At 42.8% G+C, this 16,039-nt stretch overlaps 1 long non-coding RNA gene across 3 annotated transcripts in view; it reads right to left on the reverse strand.

Moving 5' to 3' along the window:
• The window catches only part of LOC143169997 (uncharacterized), a 124,675-nt gene that overhangs the window by 79,837 nt on the left and 28,799 nt on the right, over positions 1-16,039 (reverse strand). Inside the window, exon 1 of one of the 3 annotated variants that reach the window (XR_012996986.1) lies at positions 14,248-14,703. The exons of 1 other annotated variant lie outside the window; for it this stretch is intronic. This is a non-coding gene — a long non-coding RNA (uncharacterized LOC143169997). Of the gene's footprint in view, positions 1-943; positions 1,034-14,247; positions 14,704-16,039 lie in introns of those variants that run through there. One more of the 3 variants, XR_012996985.1, reaches the window with a different exon arrangement.

Raw genomic sequence — 16,039 nt, forward strand, 5'->3', positions numbered from 1 at the left:
CTATTAGCAAAGGTTTATCCTCTGCACCCAGTTTTTCCTCGCTACAAGAAACATCATGCATGCATGTCAGACTGTCAAATAACATGTCCTACCTCAAACTACTGTGAGCCGGAAAAACTCCCACTGTGACTTGATATTCATGAGGAAACAAGTACAGAAAGCCGAAAGTGGTAAGTCAGCAATACAACTTTTTTTTTAAAGAAGCTTTTCCCAACTTCAAATTATTTAACTTAATAAGGGCAAAATGGCAGCCAACTAACTAAACGCAGCCAGCCAAGACAATTTATCTGGCTCCCAGTATGGCTCTTGCACCCCTCTCTGATCAGAAAGCTGCATTTTCATATGTTTGTATGATGCTTGGCTTATGTGGAAGCCCATGCAGCTAGGAACTGAAAAAAAAAAGATTACAATTTGGTTGGCTCTAAGTTCCTCTCCCTAAGGAGGGCATCCTTCAGCCAATTGAACTAAGCTGAGCACATGTGAGTGGGTACAGAAGAATTTAAGGAACTGGATATAAGAAAGCAACCAGGGCAAAGGCAGCTGGAGACACGAATCAGGACCAGAAGAGGTTTAAAGGAGAGGAACAAAACAGTAACTAAGGGCAAGAATCATCAGTAATTAAAATACTCCACACAAGAAAGATTTGTAGGGGCACAATGGGAAGGAGCAGGTTAGAAAGATTAAAGAGAGCTAGAACCAGGAACCAACCCTACAGGAAGGGCCACGGGCCTAGCAATAAGAGACAGCAGCAGCAAAGTCACACCAAGCTGGTGGTGAGCCCAGAACTTTCTAGGACAGGCCAGCCACACGAGCTCAGCACGCGCCAACAGTCCCTGCTGCCCCCATCACAGCAGGGCCTTCCCGGGAAGGCCCCAGGCCCCTAGCCCACAGGCTGCCCAGCGCCTCAGGCGGCCCCCCATCACCAAGCCCCACCACCGCTTACCTGCCGCCTCAGCGGCCGCGGCTCCCAGCCTCCCGGGCACGCCGCCGCGCCCCTGTCTCCCGGGCGGGCAGCCGCACGCGCTGCCCCGCGCCAAGCCGAGCCAAGGCGGACCGGGCCGAGCCGAGAGCGCGCGCCCCCACCCGCTCGTTACAGGCTGAGTCCAACCACGTGAGCGTGCAGCCGCCTCAAGCGAGGGGCCGCGGGAGCAGCAGTGCCCTCGCGCGTCCCCTCCGCGGCGGGAAGCCGGCCGGAGGCGGGGCCTCCCGGTGCGCGGGGAGCGGGCCCTGCGGCTCCACCGCCAGCGGCTGCGCCGAGCTCACGGCGGGCCGTGGAGGCCTGCCCGCTGCTGGCGGCCGCGCGGGGGGGCGGCAGTCCGCCTGAAAACAGTCAACGGCTGCAGTTGCCTTCTGCATCGCACCAAACAGGACAAGGAGCTGAATGGAACCCGCTGCCTAAAGAAACAAACCCTTTGGGCTGTCCGAGGGCCAGGCCCGACTTGTGACGATGTTGTAGGACAGCTGCAGTACTTCTGTTCTGGGGCTCCTCCACCATACTGGTGGGGGTAAAGAACCTTCTAGTGGCAGCCTCTGCAAAATCTGAAAGGAGCTGAGCAGTGTGTGGTGCTTGTGATAGCAGAGGACTGTCATCTGGCTGAGGAGGAGGAGAAGGAAGTAGTTCCAGCTCTGAAGAACAAATGAATTACCTAGGGAGAAGTGTAGGGAAAAAAGGGGGTACAGGACTTGAAGAGACACAAAGTCTGCTACAGAGGGTGCCAAAGTGGTGGTGGCAGAAGCAGAACAAGCCAGGTATTAAGATATGAAAGAGGACAGGATGATGAGGCAGGGAAGGACGAAGACAAGACATTGAGAGACAGCAGACAAAGATGGAAAGATCACTAGATTGGCCAGTAGTTCCCCTATGACTGGGTGAGTGCGATTAGCAAAAAGTAGACGTTCCACAGTAGATAAAAGGAGTCCATGTCCGTTGTAGGAAATCTGACTCACTAGAAGGCCTGTAAATTGCCCAGAAACTCAATTGCAGCTTGTAGCTTCATTTCACTGACAACTGTGAGTGAAGATGCTGTGAATTGGAGTTTAGTTGTGTCTGCTGTCAGGCCATAAGAATTGTTTGAAACTCAGCCAGTCAAATACGGCCTGCTTTAGAGACAGCTGCCAATTCTCAAGCAAAGTTTGTTTTACACATACATCACGATCATCTGCTGGAAATGAATTTTCAGCTGTGCTGTGCAGCAACATCTGGAGTCAGCTGCCTGCTAACAACGGAATCTACAAACAAGCAGAGCGAAAATGCCCAGGGAGACGCCCTGCACTGGGGCCAAGCTCCAGGACTGCAGCCTCAAAATGGTGGGGTCCAGATGCTAACGCTAGGGAGGCCGTGATCTCAAGAGATGTAAATTCACTTTCTATAGCTGCTAAGTAAATAGAACTGCAGACAGTGAACAGGTTAACTTGGGGGGGGAAGTGTAAAATAGGGGGAACTGATAGGTGCTGATGCTGTATCAGAAGCCATTGCCCACAGTACCATTCAATGGTGCAGTGTATCCATACATAGGGGATCACACTGTATGCTTTTTATTAAAGCCCAATTCATGGAATTTTATGGTAGCATCTTTTTTGTTTTGGTGAACAAGGGAAACATCAGGTTACAGAGAAAACCTAGAAAGTTTGATCATGAACACTAAATATTCAAAAAATATTTTTAACAGGGCCATGTGTATAAATCATAATCTGACTCATTAGTTCAGAACGCTTAGGCCTGGGGTTGTTGTCTCTCAATTAGATGGACAGTAATTAAGCTCAAAGACCTTGTCTTTGTTGCATGTTTCTGAACAACAATGAATACTTGGGCCATGATACAAACAAAAGCTCAAATCCTTACTCAAACTTCTGTGCATGTTTTCCACACTGGGAACCAGATGAGTATTTTTTAATTTTTTTAACCAAACCTCTGAAATTCTGAAGTGTGTTACTAAGTACTGGGGTCTACTGGCAGGCCTGTACTACCTTTCTAGTCTTCAGGTTTTATTACGGATACTTTATAGAAAGGCTGTCAAATGCTGTTTGTTCCACTTTCACAAAAGCAATCTTTTTAGGGCATCACACCATACTTGGGGAAGGGACAGAACTGGAGCAAGAGCAATATAACGGGAGCAGACTCCAAAGAGCAGCTCAACTCTTTGGACATTAGCTCTATTTGAGACTAGATTTTCCTTTAAACTCCCAAAATATCCCACATTTCTGTGGTTGATCCATGTACAAGGATGAAACACTATTGCAATCAATCAGCAATCTTTTGATTATTTCCTCCTAATTGCTTACATTACCCATAAGCAAAATTTACACCTGGAAATTTACACCTACACCCCCACAGTAGGCTGTTGGGGAAAATCACTAATTGTTGTACCAACTTGATACTGATAAATCATACTAATTCCCATGTTCAATTCTGTCCACTGCTGCTCCTGAGTAGGCATCCTACTATTCTGACCTTTACCTACTCTGGAAGAAACAGCTCAAGTGCCCTCTAGTGTGGTTTCAGAATATCTAGTCCATGCTTTTCCCACTTTTGTGGGACTAAATGAGAAGGTTTATATTTGGTTTGAAACACTTTTATAGGTCCACAGAATTTTATGACATAAGCCATTGTGAAAAATACTTTGAAAAATTGATGGTGATTGTGATTTTTTTGTAAAATTGCTGAATGATAGTTATGGCTAGTTTCACAGGCATATTACCTGTTTTATCTCCAAAATGCGAAATAGCAAAATTTACTAAACATGTCTGAATTTTTCACGACCATTATATCTGCTTATGAAGTGATGCTGTTGTTGGGTTCTTCTTCTTGATATAGATGATTAGATATATAGATAGATATAGATAGATATATAGATATATATATATATAGATTCTACTTACTTTTAAAGTTTCTAGTATTTCCAAAATTTTAATAAATATTTATCAAAGTAAATTTTATTTTTCTTTCTACTACATTTTTAGTAGCTTTTTGGCCACAATAAAAATTTTCTGAAATGCTCAAGTGATTCTTATTTTTCTATTTTAATTGCTTTTCTAGCTGATTCAACCCTAAGAAATTTGGCCCTTTTAAAGCTACTCACAGTCTGAATAATGAACATGCTTTGATCATCTCAGAGCATATGCTTCTGGAAGCTTTCCTGGCCGTGGTGGAGGAAATAAGCTTCCTGTTTAAGCTAATACACTTATTTAGCTTCAGTAGTGTGCACACCATGAAAGTTAATAGACTCAGGCACCAAATGGGTTTGTTTTTTCCAAACTGAAGGTAGAAATGGGAAGAATACAGGCTGTGGACTAATATCATTGTTTCAGACATTCTTGCAAAGTAGTGAAATTCTCAGAACTGACTTGAAAGAAATGCCAGATATACAAATACATGTTCTGGTCATACCAATGGTCCATCTACTTTTATCAGTAGCTGCCAGTAAATGCTTAAGGAAATAGCCTGAGAATATAAGTGTAAGAATAGGGGGAGTACTTTCGTAGTATTAGCCTTCTGGAATTCAGTAATGTTTGTTTTAAGAAGAACAGGAAAAGAAAATTTAGAGTGAGAATAATGGAAATAAAGGACAGCCCAAACTATCCAGCTGTGGAATGATTTCAAAGGAAGAGTCCTATCATTTGGCTCATCTTTACACAAACAAATTTAAACACTAGAACTAGGCCTCTCAAATTCTCCTCTACAGTTCACAGACAGTAATGAAGCTCCAATACCTTTTCCCCCATTTTTCCTAACCACTTCATCTTATTCCATTCTTAATGGCCTTTTCTATTACTTCTAAGACCTGGGAAAATGTAGAATTCTATTTAAAACACTGGCAATTTTCCAATCAGCAGTAGCAGCTGTGGCTAGGATCAGCAGCTCTCCCTGGCAGAAATTTTCTCTTGTACACATACGGTATCACAGTATGATTGCATCAATATATTTCCTTCAAATTCTCTGTTTCATGTCTTTCTATCCTTAGCCTTACAGAATCACAGAATCCTAGAATAGTTTGGGTTGGAAGGGACCTCTAAAGGTCATCTAGTCCAACCCCCCTGCCATGGGCAGGGACATCTTCAACTAGATCAGGTTGCTCAGAGCCCCGTCCAACCTGACCTTGAATGTTTCCAGGGATGGGGCATCCACCACCTCTCTGGGCAACCTGTTCCAGTGCTTCACCACCCTCAGCGTAAAAAATGTCTTCCTTATATCTAGTCTAAATCTACCCCCCTTTAGTTTAAAGCCATTCCCCCTTGTCCTGTAGCAACAGGCCCTGCTAAAAAGTTTGCTGCCATCTTTTTTATAAGCCCCCTTTAAGTACTGATAGGCTGCAATAGGGTCTCCCCAAAGCCTTCTCTCCTCTAGGCTGAACAACCCCAACTCTCTGAGCCTTTCTTCATAGCAGAGGTGTTCCATCCCCCTGATCATTTTCGTGGCCCTCTTCTGGACCCGCTCCAACAGGTCCGTGTCTTTCTTATGCTGAGGGCTCCAGAGCTGGACACGGTATTCCAGGTGGGGTCTCACCAGAGCAGAGTAGAGGGGCAGAATCCCCTCCCTCGACCTGCTGGCCATGCTGCTTTTGATGCAGCCCAGGATACGGTTGGCCTTCTGGGCTGCGAGCGCACATTGCTGGCTCATGTCCAGCTTTTCATCTACCAAGTACCCCCAAGTCCTTCTCGGCAGGGCTGCTCTCAATCCCTTCATCCCCCAGCCTGTGTTGATACCGGGGGTTGCCCCGACCTAGGTGCAGGACCTTGCACTTGGCCTTAAACCTCGTGAGGTTCACACAGGCCCACTTCTCGAGCTTGTCCAGGTCCCTCTGGATGGCATCCCGTCCCTCTGGCGTGTCAACCACACCACTCAGCTTGGTGTCATCTGCAAACTTGCTGAGGATGCACTCGATCCCACTGTCTATGTCATTGATGAAGATACTAAACAGTACCGGTCCCAATACGGAACCCTGCGGGACGCCACTCATCACCAATCTCCATCTGGACATTGAGTCGTTGACCACTACCCTCTGGATGCGACCATCTAACCAATTCCTCACCCACTGGACAGTCCACCCATCAAACCCATACCTCTCCAGTTTAGAGAGAAGGATGTTGGGGGGGACTGTGTCAAAGGCCTTACAGAGGTCCAGATAGACGACATCTGTAGCCCTTCCCACGTCCACTGATGTAGTCACTCCATCATAGAAGGCCAACTAGGTTAGTCAGGCAGGACTTGCCCTTGGTGAAGCCATGCTGGCTGTCTCGAATCACCTCCCTGTCCTCCATGCGCCTTAGCGTAGCTTCCAGGAGGCTCTGTTCTATGATCTTCCCAGGCACAGACATGAGACTGACTGGCCTGTAGTTCTCTACCTTCTTTCCCCTGAACGCCTGCATATGCTCCGTTTTCATGTTGTGTATGTGTCTGTATGCCAATATGGTCTTTGGAGTAATATTTTCCCCTCACATCGTGTATCTCTTCATGCACACATTTTTGCCCACCCTGTAGTCTCTCTGAGTTCAGAAATAAGTGAATCCCCACACCATGGGAATTTTAACCATCTTTAAAAGTCAGCTAGTAACTAATTCTGAAGAAAATAACTTGGACATGAATCCTCTTTGTAAAATGTGTGTTCTGGTAACTGGGAGTCTTTTGAGGAACAGCCCAGCTATCCCCCAGCTGTTGGTGGGATACCAACATTACTGCTGAATAATTTTAAACATTTCATTAAAACAGGCTGTATTTTTTCCCTTGCCTGTTTGGGTCTTCTTAAAACATTTGCTTCATCAAAATTCCCTTTTTTAAAGATTCTGAGCAAGTCAGGTGTGAGACTAAAGTTCCCCTTTTGTTTTCTAGCTTCATGCCTGTGAATAGGAGTTCCCACAACATGCCTCGTTCTTGTAATTTTTGTAACTATTCAACTCTTTTTTTTTTTTTTGTCTTCAGTGGTAAGTCCTTGCATTAATTTGTTTATATGACTGTTGTGCATACTGGCTTTCTCTTCATTCTTCTGACATGCCTGAAATTGGTGTGAATTGTGACATTTTCAAGCCAGAGCAGAAAAGCAGTGCTCAGGGAGGCACGTGAACAGAAGAGCAAACTGGATTCTATCATTATTGGAATAAGGATCCATATGAAATAGGACCAACCTAGTAAAGTATGTCCTAGTACTGCCGTGATTTTCCTTTTCCACACTGCAAATATTTTAACAGTCCCCGATGAGTGCTTCTTACAGGGGTTAGTAGGAATTGGGGAAGGGGAGGAGGGTTATAAAACTCAGTGAAATTTTGTATACTTAAGCATACGATAAATAGTGATTATAGACATGGGCAAATTTGACTTAGCATGAAAAAGGAAATTTTGGTCTTAGTGGCAGGTTCTTGAGAAAAACATCAGTCACTATTAGCACCTGACTTCAGTCTTAAAATCAAAAGTACTTGACTTTTCTACCCAGATACATGAACAGTCGAACACCTTTATGAGTTGCCAAATATATCTGAATTTGTATGAGTACATTTGCTCTGGAAGGACATTTTGTACATCTCTAACATGCTAGCAGTTGTTACAGATGCAACAACTTTGTATAAATAGGACAACAATAGCTTTAGATACATCATTTTTAAGAGTTCCTCCTCTTCTCAGTTCATCTGCTTCCTAGCAAATTTCTATGGAAGATGCATGCAAAACTCTGCACCATTTCATTTTATTTGAGAAGCAAGCATTCACATGACAGACTGAAGCTCATATTGGACATTTCCCTTCCATTTTGTCCTTGCAAACGAGGAACTCGGGGTAAAATTCAGAAAACCTATTTAGACTCCTCAGTCAGTGACTGAGATTCTGTTCCTCAGCAACAGCTCATCCTGCAGGGATACTTACATTTAATTGGTGCTTAGAGTCTGGACCACAAAGTTCCCACAACATTGATAGTGCATGTAAAGAAGCTGCCCAGTCAGAGGAGTGGCATCTTATCTCTGCCTCCAGAAGACCTACCAAGTAGGCATGCTCCGAAGACGCCTTACATGTATAAAAACTATTGAAGTCAATGTGCAGCCCAGCAGAGAAATTTACTCTTGTGAGTGAGGAGGAGGAGAAAGGCACTCCTGTTGCCTGTCTTTCACGTGGCTACCTTGAGTCACGCTATTGGAAATGGAGCCATTAGCGTTACGTAGCCTGTAGAACAGATGAAATAGCAGAGAAATCTTCCCAAAAATTAACAAAATCATTTACCATAAACTTGTTGGATTGAAGATTCCTTGCAACAGAAACCAAAACTTCTCTTAGATAACTGAACTCTGTGTCCAAATATTCTTCTGATACAACACAGACGAGTTTTTCTGTGCCAAGAGAAAAATCACATTTTGTAGTAGGGTATAGCAGGCAGCTTGGTGGTCCCCCAGATATAACACTAACAAAATACTACTAATGATGTAGCTTTTTAACTCCAAAATATTGTTTATCTGTTTGTTTTAAAAGCTATCTTTCTTGATTGAAAGCCATCAAGCACTCAGTGAAACAGACAAAAAAATTGGGCTTACTAGACTTTTTCAGTGCCCTTGTTTTCTTCTATTTAACCAACAAAAAGAACAAATTTACATTCTTTAAGACAATAAACAATATATGTTCAGATATCCATCTGTCTTGGGTTTTAGTGAGCATTTCTCTGTGATACTGAGCACCTGCTACAGTGCATACATTATCTTCTGCTGCTGTCATTATACAGTGAACTCGAAAAAATGTCTAAACCTCCATCAGTTCCTAGCTTAAAGTAGTTCTGTGGAAGCAGACACCTCTCTTTAAGGACTTCTGATGTCTGCTGGGCTACCCCATCCACCATCATAATGAGATGCAAGCCCTGCAAGTGCTATTCAATCCCTGCTGTTTACAGTCTTCATCTTCCGTTGCTGGAATGATTATGCCAGCTAGAGGCAGATCTGAACTGAAGCCAGAATCTGTTGGTGGGAGCATGCCAGGCAATACATCGCTCATTCATTCCCCAGGAGCTGACCCAACTTACAGAACTCACTGGTGGAAGTTATTTCTTACCGTGTTACAAATCACCACTGTCCTTTATGTCAGTAAAGTGAAATGCAGAAAATATGTGGCAGGTTTCACCACTCAGTTCTCTCATTTCACATTCCAGTCTTGACGCATTTTTGAAGGACCACAGAAATGTGTAGTTTAAAACCTGTCTAGTAAACTTCCTTGATCCTGAGGCATACACTTTGAATTTAAATAACTTTCTTTTTTCCGTTGCCCTTTGGAACAGTTTCCTTTTCCTACTTGGCTCAAACAATTTTCAAATCAAGACAGCAGCAACAGCACATTCCATCCTGTGATGCAGATTGTGTGTCTGGGCCTTTGGGACCTCCGTGCTGACCGGATGAAATTAGATGTGCCCCAAGGCAATCGCCCCAGGGGTATTCCTGGAATGGCTGGCAATGCTTGCAGTACCGTACAGTACCCTGAATTTCTGCTGTTGAGACACAGTACAGGAACCCTGTTACTTTCCAGGCAAAAAGCAGAACTGCACACCCTCCCCTAGATCATGGCATACAGCACAGCGATTAGCAGAGCTTTTTATAGGCTTTCTCTAATAAACAGTCCCAGACCACTATGAAGTAAGTCACTCTTAGACCTTTTTTTATGTATTAGATTTTAATTCCCTAAAGAGAATTTTTTTCTCTTTTTACTCCCATTTACATGGGAGTAAACCACGAGGCTGAGCTAGGATAAGTACTCAAGAACTTAAGAGTTCTGGGATCACTCCAGCAGCCCAGTCTCTGCAGAAAATCTCCACTTTCATGCTGGGCCTCATGCTGGTTGTGATATGAGCCTCATAGACCTGTGAAAGCATCCTGAGCTCGGAATAAATGAACATACAAAAGCCAGCAGCTCTTGAAAAACGGCCTTTTCATGTGTCACTGGGCATTAAGACCAGGGAGGACTGGCACTACCTCAAGGCATTCAGTCTGTAAGAATGAGGATTATAATGTGAGTCCTTCACACTGAGAAGTCTGTAAATATAGGAGAAAAGTACACGTGCAAGTATGCATCCACTTCGTGGTATATGCAGTCCAAGAAGAATTTGCAGAGTCTGTAAAAGACAGTGTTGAATCCCATACTATCCTTCCCTACTGTACTCTTTTATTTGTACTTACATCACATTTTCCACCATGGCCAGTATAATATATTTGAAGAATAAAATGAATGTTTAAGGCTTGATGCCTGGGCCATATTCTTTGCATTGCCTGAATATTACCTGACTTTGACACTATGAGAATGCATTTTAGGATATTATAGTTTTGGAGTATTAAGATCTTACTTTATAATGAGATGTACAGGTAAGGATCTATCTATATGCTTTTTCCAGCAGTGCATACAGCAAGGTTACTAGTTGCTACCTTGTGGTATTTTTAGTTTCCAAGTGAAAAGCAGCACACTGTTTGATTTTGGAGGGATAGGGTTCAGGTTGAACAGGGCATTCTTCTTAGTGGTGGAAGGAATGGTAAGACACAATTATTTTTTAACATGCATGTATAAGTGAACATACCACAAAGCAAAACAAAACATGCATTTGGATCCTCTCCTTTTAGCTCAGGGAAAAGTGTTTACTACTTCAGACCAGCATGTTCTCTGTTGCAAAGCAGCATGGTGAAGATGAATATGGCTCCTCTTGGAATAATTATCATGAAGAAATCTGTCTCAGCTCCAGAACAGTTTCAGTTACGGTGTGAAAGAGCACACAGTAAGTCTCAAAAGAGAACATGGAGAGGGAGTCTAAGGATCACATACAAAAGGGGGAGTAAAAGAGCAGGTAGGCAGTGCCAGAATATATTGTACTTCAGGGAGAACATCTCAGCTCTTTAAATCAAGGCCCATTAAAGACTCATTCTACAGACGCCCTTTTCAAAACATTTTTTACTTTGCGTTTAAAGCTTGCATTGTAATATGACGTATGTCCTGGAAATTGTCAGTTTATAAGGACAGAAAGGCCATGTGAAGAAACAGTATCTCACACTCTATTATTGCTGGCATGTTTTTTAAGCTATATAACGGTTTTGTGTTTTAAAGCATGGTGGAAAAGAAATGTATATTCAATAACATGAAATCAGGCTGTCCACAGGCAAATGCCATTCATTTCTGTGGTCTAAACACTCATATTCAGTAGTTGGTCACAGTGTAATCCACAGCAGAGACTCTTAGGCCTAGGCCAAGTAAGTTTATCCCTGTACAGCTGTTCCGGACCCCCTATGACTCATCACAGAACTAGTTCCATACCTCATTTTCCATGCTGACCTAACCAGCTAGATTAGCTCAAAACGATCTTAGCCGTCACACATAGCAGAAGAATTCCTTCTAATTAAACCCTGAGCAACAGTTTTGATAACCTGTTTTTCCTTAGTATTTTTCACAGTTTGACAGATCGTGTTATTACCCTCTAGCCCAGGTTTCCTGGGAAACAAAGCATCTCCTTACTCTTCTAATCCTTCCAGGGAAATTAAGCCAAATTAAAACATTTCATGGGCGTTCATTACATTTTATCATAAGATAGTTCATGGACCTATCAACATCAACTGCCCAGAATGTGCTACTGCTTAATGGGTAGCAAAAACAACTAAACTTGCTTTTTGTAACAGTCCCTTCTTGTCCAGAGACAACACTAACCAGGGACAAAGCTTCCTTTCTGGGCAGTGCTTTCTTTTATCCCAAGTCAAGGAAACACTCCACTTCTGAAAACTGGATGTTGCTATGGCAAAAATGTGTGAAAGGGGCCCTTCACAAACATGCGCGCCAGCTCCAGCTTCTATTATATATGTTTGTCTCCTTTGATTTTCTGGAGGGGAGCGCATTCTTTTAAGTTAAAGATGACAGCAGGTAGTTCAGCTATGATATGGAACCTTATTTCTGTTCTTCCTTTGGCTAGGGAAAATTTAGTGGAAATGTTCCTTCGGAACACACGCAATCATGCCTAAGAGGCTGTGCATGCTGTGACCATTTACATGATCCTGCAAACTATGTCATCATCAGTCTTTCTGCAGACATGCCCTGTTCACTGAACTCACACACGGGATGGTCATTTGTATAAATATTAAGGACCATTCATCTGCACCTTGCAGAGGAACTTAACATAGTAGGAAAGGCTGCTGAATCAAAGTGGAAGTGCGCAACTCACAAAATGGGAAATCTACCTGAGTAGAGAGAAATCGGGCCCAAAGAGCAGAAGGAATCTGCAAAGAGAGTATATTAACTGGTAATTGGATGAATGCCTCTCATTTGCTTAGCAGAGAGCTGGGAGGGGACTCAAAAAGCAAAACTGGGACTGAGAGCTGCTTACTGGGAAAGAACAGAAAAGAAAGAAAGGTTTTCTTCTATCCTCATTCCCATTTTGGCTATTAAGGGGAGATGCTAGAAATAATATCTGGATCATGCTTGCTGTAGAAATTAAGTAGTTTACAGGATTCCGTGATTTTACAGACTTGCAATGCTTTTTCTGAAAAGCAGCTTTCAGCGATAGCCCAGGATTTGAAGCACAGCAAATTCTGGACATTCTTAAAAAGAGAAAACCAGGCCAGTGCAGTTGTCAAGGGATCCAGCCATGGTTGTCAACAGCCTTGTATAAGCTTTGCAGACTGATCTGTCATGCAAGTTCCTGATGCAAAGCAAGTAAATATATTTTAAAAAATTAAAAAGTGTGGAAGGAAACAAAGGAGCAGACTATTTGCTCAGACAGTTGGAGAAACACAGTCCTTTCTAACCTCCTTTGTAGTCCAGGGAGCAATTCCTGAGCTGCATTCTGAGACAGAGGCAGTGTTGCCAGGCCTAGCATTCCGGCAATTACTCAGTGGAAATGGAAACAGCAATACAGATGCCAAAGGTATGATGCAAGTTTCATTGTCCCTGTCAGAATGGGAGTCCATTATGGTTTCTGGGCTGTTTGCTTGGAATTTAAAGTCAGTTGTAGTTCCATGTAAATTACATGTTTAAGCCAGGAAATAAGATTTTTTTTTTTTTAAGGGAGCTCCTCCTCATTCCCTGGACTATGCTTCTCTGAAGGGCTGTTTTGGACCTTGAAGTGGGAATTTGCGCTTAGCATGCATAGAAAGAGCTGAGAAAGTGGAAACCTGAACAATCCTCTGCAGAGCTAAGAAGCATGCATATGAAAGTTTTGCTGTTCATAAAGCATAAAACTGGAATAATTGTAGGTGCATGCTTGTAAAACACTCAGGAAACAGTTGAACACTAGAAAGTAATAACAATATTGTGCCCTCCTAATCTCTCAAAGGTCAATGGGTTAGCAGAGAACAATTTGAAAGACAATGAAAAACAGAGGAAGAGTAGGTCAGACCTGGGAGAAGAATAGTAAAATTCAGGCCTGTAGGGATACATTTTAAATGTTTTAATTCTGAAGTCAGTTTAGGGTTGATCTTCATGGGATTAAAAACTCAGGCTTTCTTCTAGTAATTGAAATTAAACAGCACTTGCTCAAGCAAGGATAGTTTCTTATCCATCTGTCATTACAAATAAAAGTAATACCATATGTTTAGCAGTATCTAAATATCTAGTGCTACAGTTGGGTAACACTTCTTTCAAAAGTTTCCCAGCATGCTCTGCAATGAGAAAATAACCAAAGCCAAATGGTCTTTGCCCCAGGATCTGCATAATTGTAAATCTAACTGCAAAGAAATTTCCAGGCTAGAAAGCTGTTACATATATCTATATGCTTGTTTCATCTAAGATATACTATGTAAGAACCTATGGGGGAAAGGACACTTTGATAATAGAAGGCTCTTTAATATATAAAGCAATACAACCCATGGATTTTGAAGCTGGATATGTTCAAAATGGAAATAAAACATCAGTCTTCACAGCAAATATGACTAACTAGCGCAGCTCGTGAAATAATGTTGTGAATTGTCTACCAACTGAACATTTACTTCACAATTTGATAATCATATTGACAAAAATATTATTAGTCCCTTCTTTCCTTAATTATACTGATTTGTTCCATAATAGCCTATGAAATGAAAATATTAATCACCTTTGTAGTTTTTCTCAAAAATCTCTTAATGGATAGAAAACCTGGAAATCACAAACATTATTATAATAAATGTCAGGGTTGCATAGCCACTGATTACCAGAGAAAAGCAGAGAACATGAAGTGGAGTAAGAGGATGGTACTTTCAGAGCAATACATACATTGGATTTGAGGTAGAAATCGACATACCTGGGGTGAGGCAGCTGCCCAAGTCCATTGTTACAGTATTGACACTTACCACAAGAACACCGACAGGGCAAAGTGTTTCAGAGCAGGTGTCCCCTTCCTCTCTTTTGCCAGGCCTTCCACTTTCTTCGCGCCTCCGTTTTCGTTCCTCGCTCTGCAGCGCGCCGCGGCCCCTGGGGCACGGCACCGCTCGGCCGGGCGGCAGGTGCCAGCAGAGGGCGCTGCCGCACGCCAAATGCAGCGGACAGGCCCGGATGGCAAATGGGCGTGGCGCCATGGAGCCACCGGAAGGGATAGCTGGTTGAGGGTGGAATGGGGAGAGGAGCGTGGTCCTACTGAGACCTGAATAGTGGTTTCTGTTTTGTTGTTGGCATCAGTTCCGAAGAGAAAGCTGCAGGGAGACTGTTGGTGTCTGTCCTAGATTTTGTCCTGGCCATCTAGGGACTGGGGACCAGTCACTGTGCCGCTTCCAAGGCTCAGATCCTGGGAGGGTTGAGGGGTCCGAGTCTGAGCTAGCAGCAACAGAGAGAGCAGAAGAAATCTAGTCCTGTAACCTGGACTTTCTTTTTTTTTTTCAGAGATCTTTTGAGGTCCTATAACATCGCTGGCTGTCAGCACAGCTCTTGGTTATTTGACCTCACCATGCATGACTATTCATGAGGGCACTGCAGGAGGAAGCTCTGAAGTGCTTCCTAGAGAAGCTAAGAACCATGTGGTGAAAAGTGGTATGTTGGAATTCAGGTGGGTACTGACCTTGTACCCAGTTGACAGGGTCAACATGGAAGGCTGGGGAAAAAGGGCAAGATACAGACCCCACACACTCCCTGCCACTAACTCTGAATAATTTGTCTCATCTTCATTTGTACCTTCTGTAGAGTGAGTGTACAATCACTTGATTAAATCTGCTCTCCTGCCTAAATTGGTCTTCCGTGGTGATTAAGGTAGCACCCATTGGATCTAGTCAGGAAACAGTTCTCCCCTCCAAAGTAAAGGAATCCTGTCCCCACAGCACTTCCCCATATATTCACTCAGATTCTCCCATGGCCCTCATACATCTGTTTTACTATCAGCAGCAGCTCACAATGAGCTCCAGTTCCAAAAAAAAAAAAAAAAAAAAAAAAAGTACTTTTCTGAAAGAACACGTTTAATTTTAATCCTGGTTAGCTCTACCCAAAATAAAGGCACCAAGAAGAACCAACATCTTCCTCCTCTTGGCTGCATGCACATACAGTAACTATCCCTGCCATGAAGAGCACACACACTGAGTAGACGAGACAAACCAGGGCTCACAGGTTAAATCAGCTTACTGAGCAAGTAGTCAGCTACTTATGAAGGCTGAATGCTCCATTCCTAAACTTCTAGAGAAAATTAGCATGAAAATTACTAGAGAAGTAGAGAAGCCTGATACAGACTTTTTCTAAAACTATCTATTTTGCCATCATAAGCCAATGCAAAACTGCTCCCTCTTTTAGATTTTTTTGATTGCTTCAAATGTATCAGGGGATAATGAAGTCTTTTCCTACTGTTTGATACATCTCATTGTCATTAAGTTATTTTGTCTCTTCAAATGGATTCATGTTTTTGTTACTTTAGAAGGAATACATTGGACCTGGTAGGTCTACACCATTTAGCACAGCATCAATCTGAAGCAAAAAAGGGAAATTACAGGGTTTTGCTTTGTGTCATAAGGTAGTTCGAATGTTTCTTTAAAAAAAAAATAATAAAGTGTATTTCATTGCAAACGGAACAAGAGATTCTTAATAAAACTCTGCCGTTGCAATTCAAATGAACTATTTGGGATGATTTTCCCAAAATGCTGCCAGGCTTTAAAGCAGCTGAAAATA

The sequence above is a fragment of the Aptenodytes patagonicus genome, chromosome 22, assembly GCF_965638725.1.
Source record: "Aptenodytes patagonicus chromosome 22, bAptPat1.pri.cur, whole genome shotgun sequence".
NCBI classification, from domain to species: domain Eukaryota; kingdom Metazoa; phylum Chordata; class Aves; order Sphenisciformes; family Spheniscidae; genus Aptenodytes; species Aptenodytes patagonicus.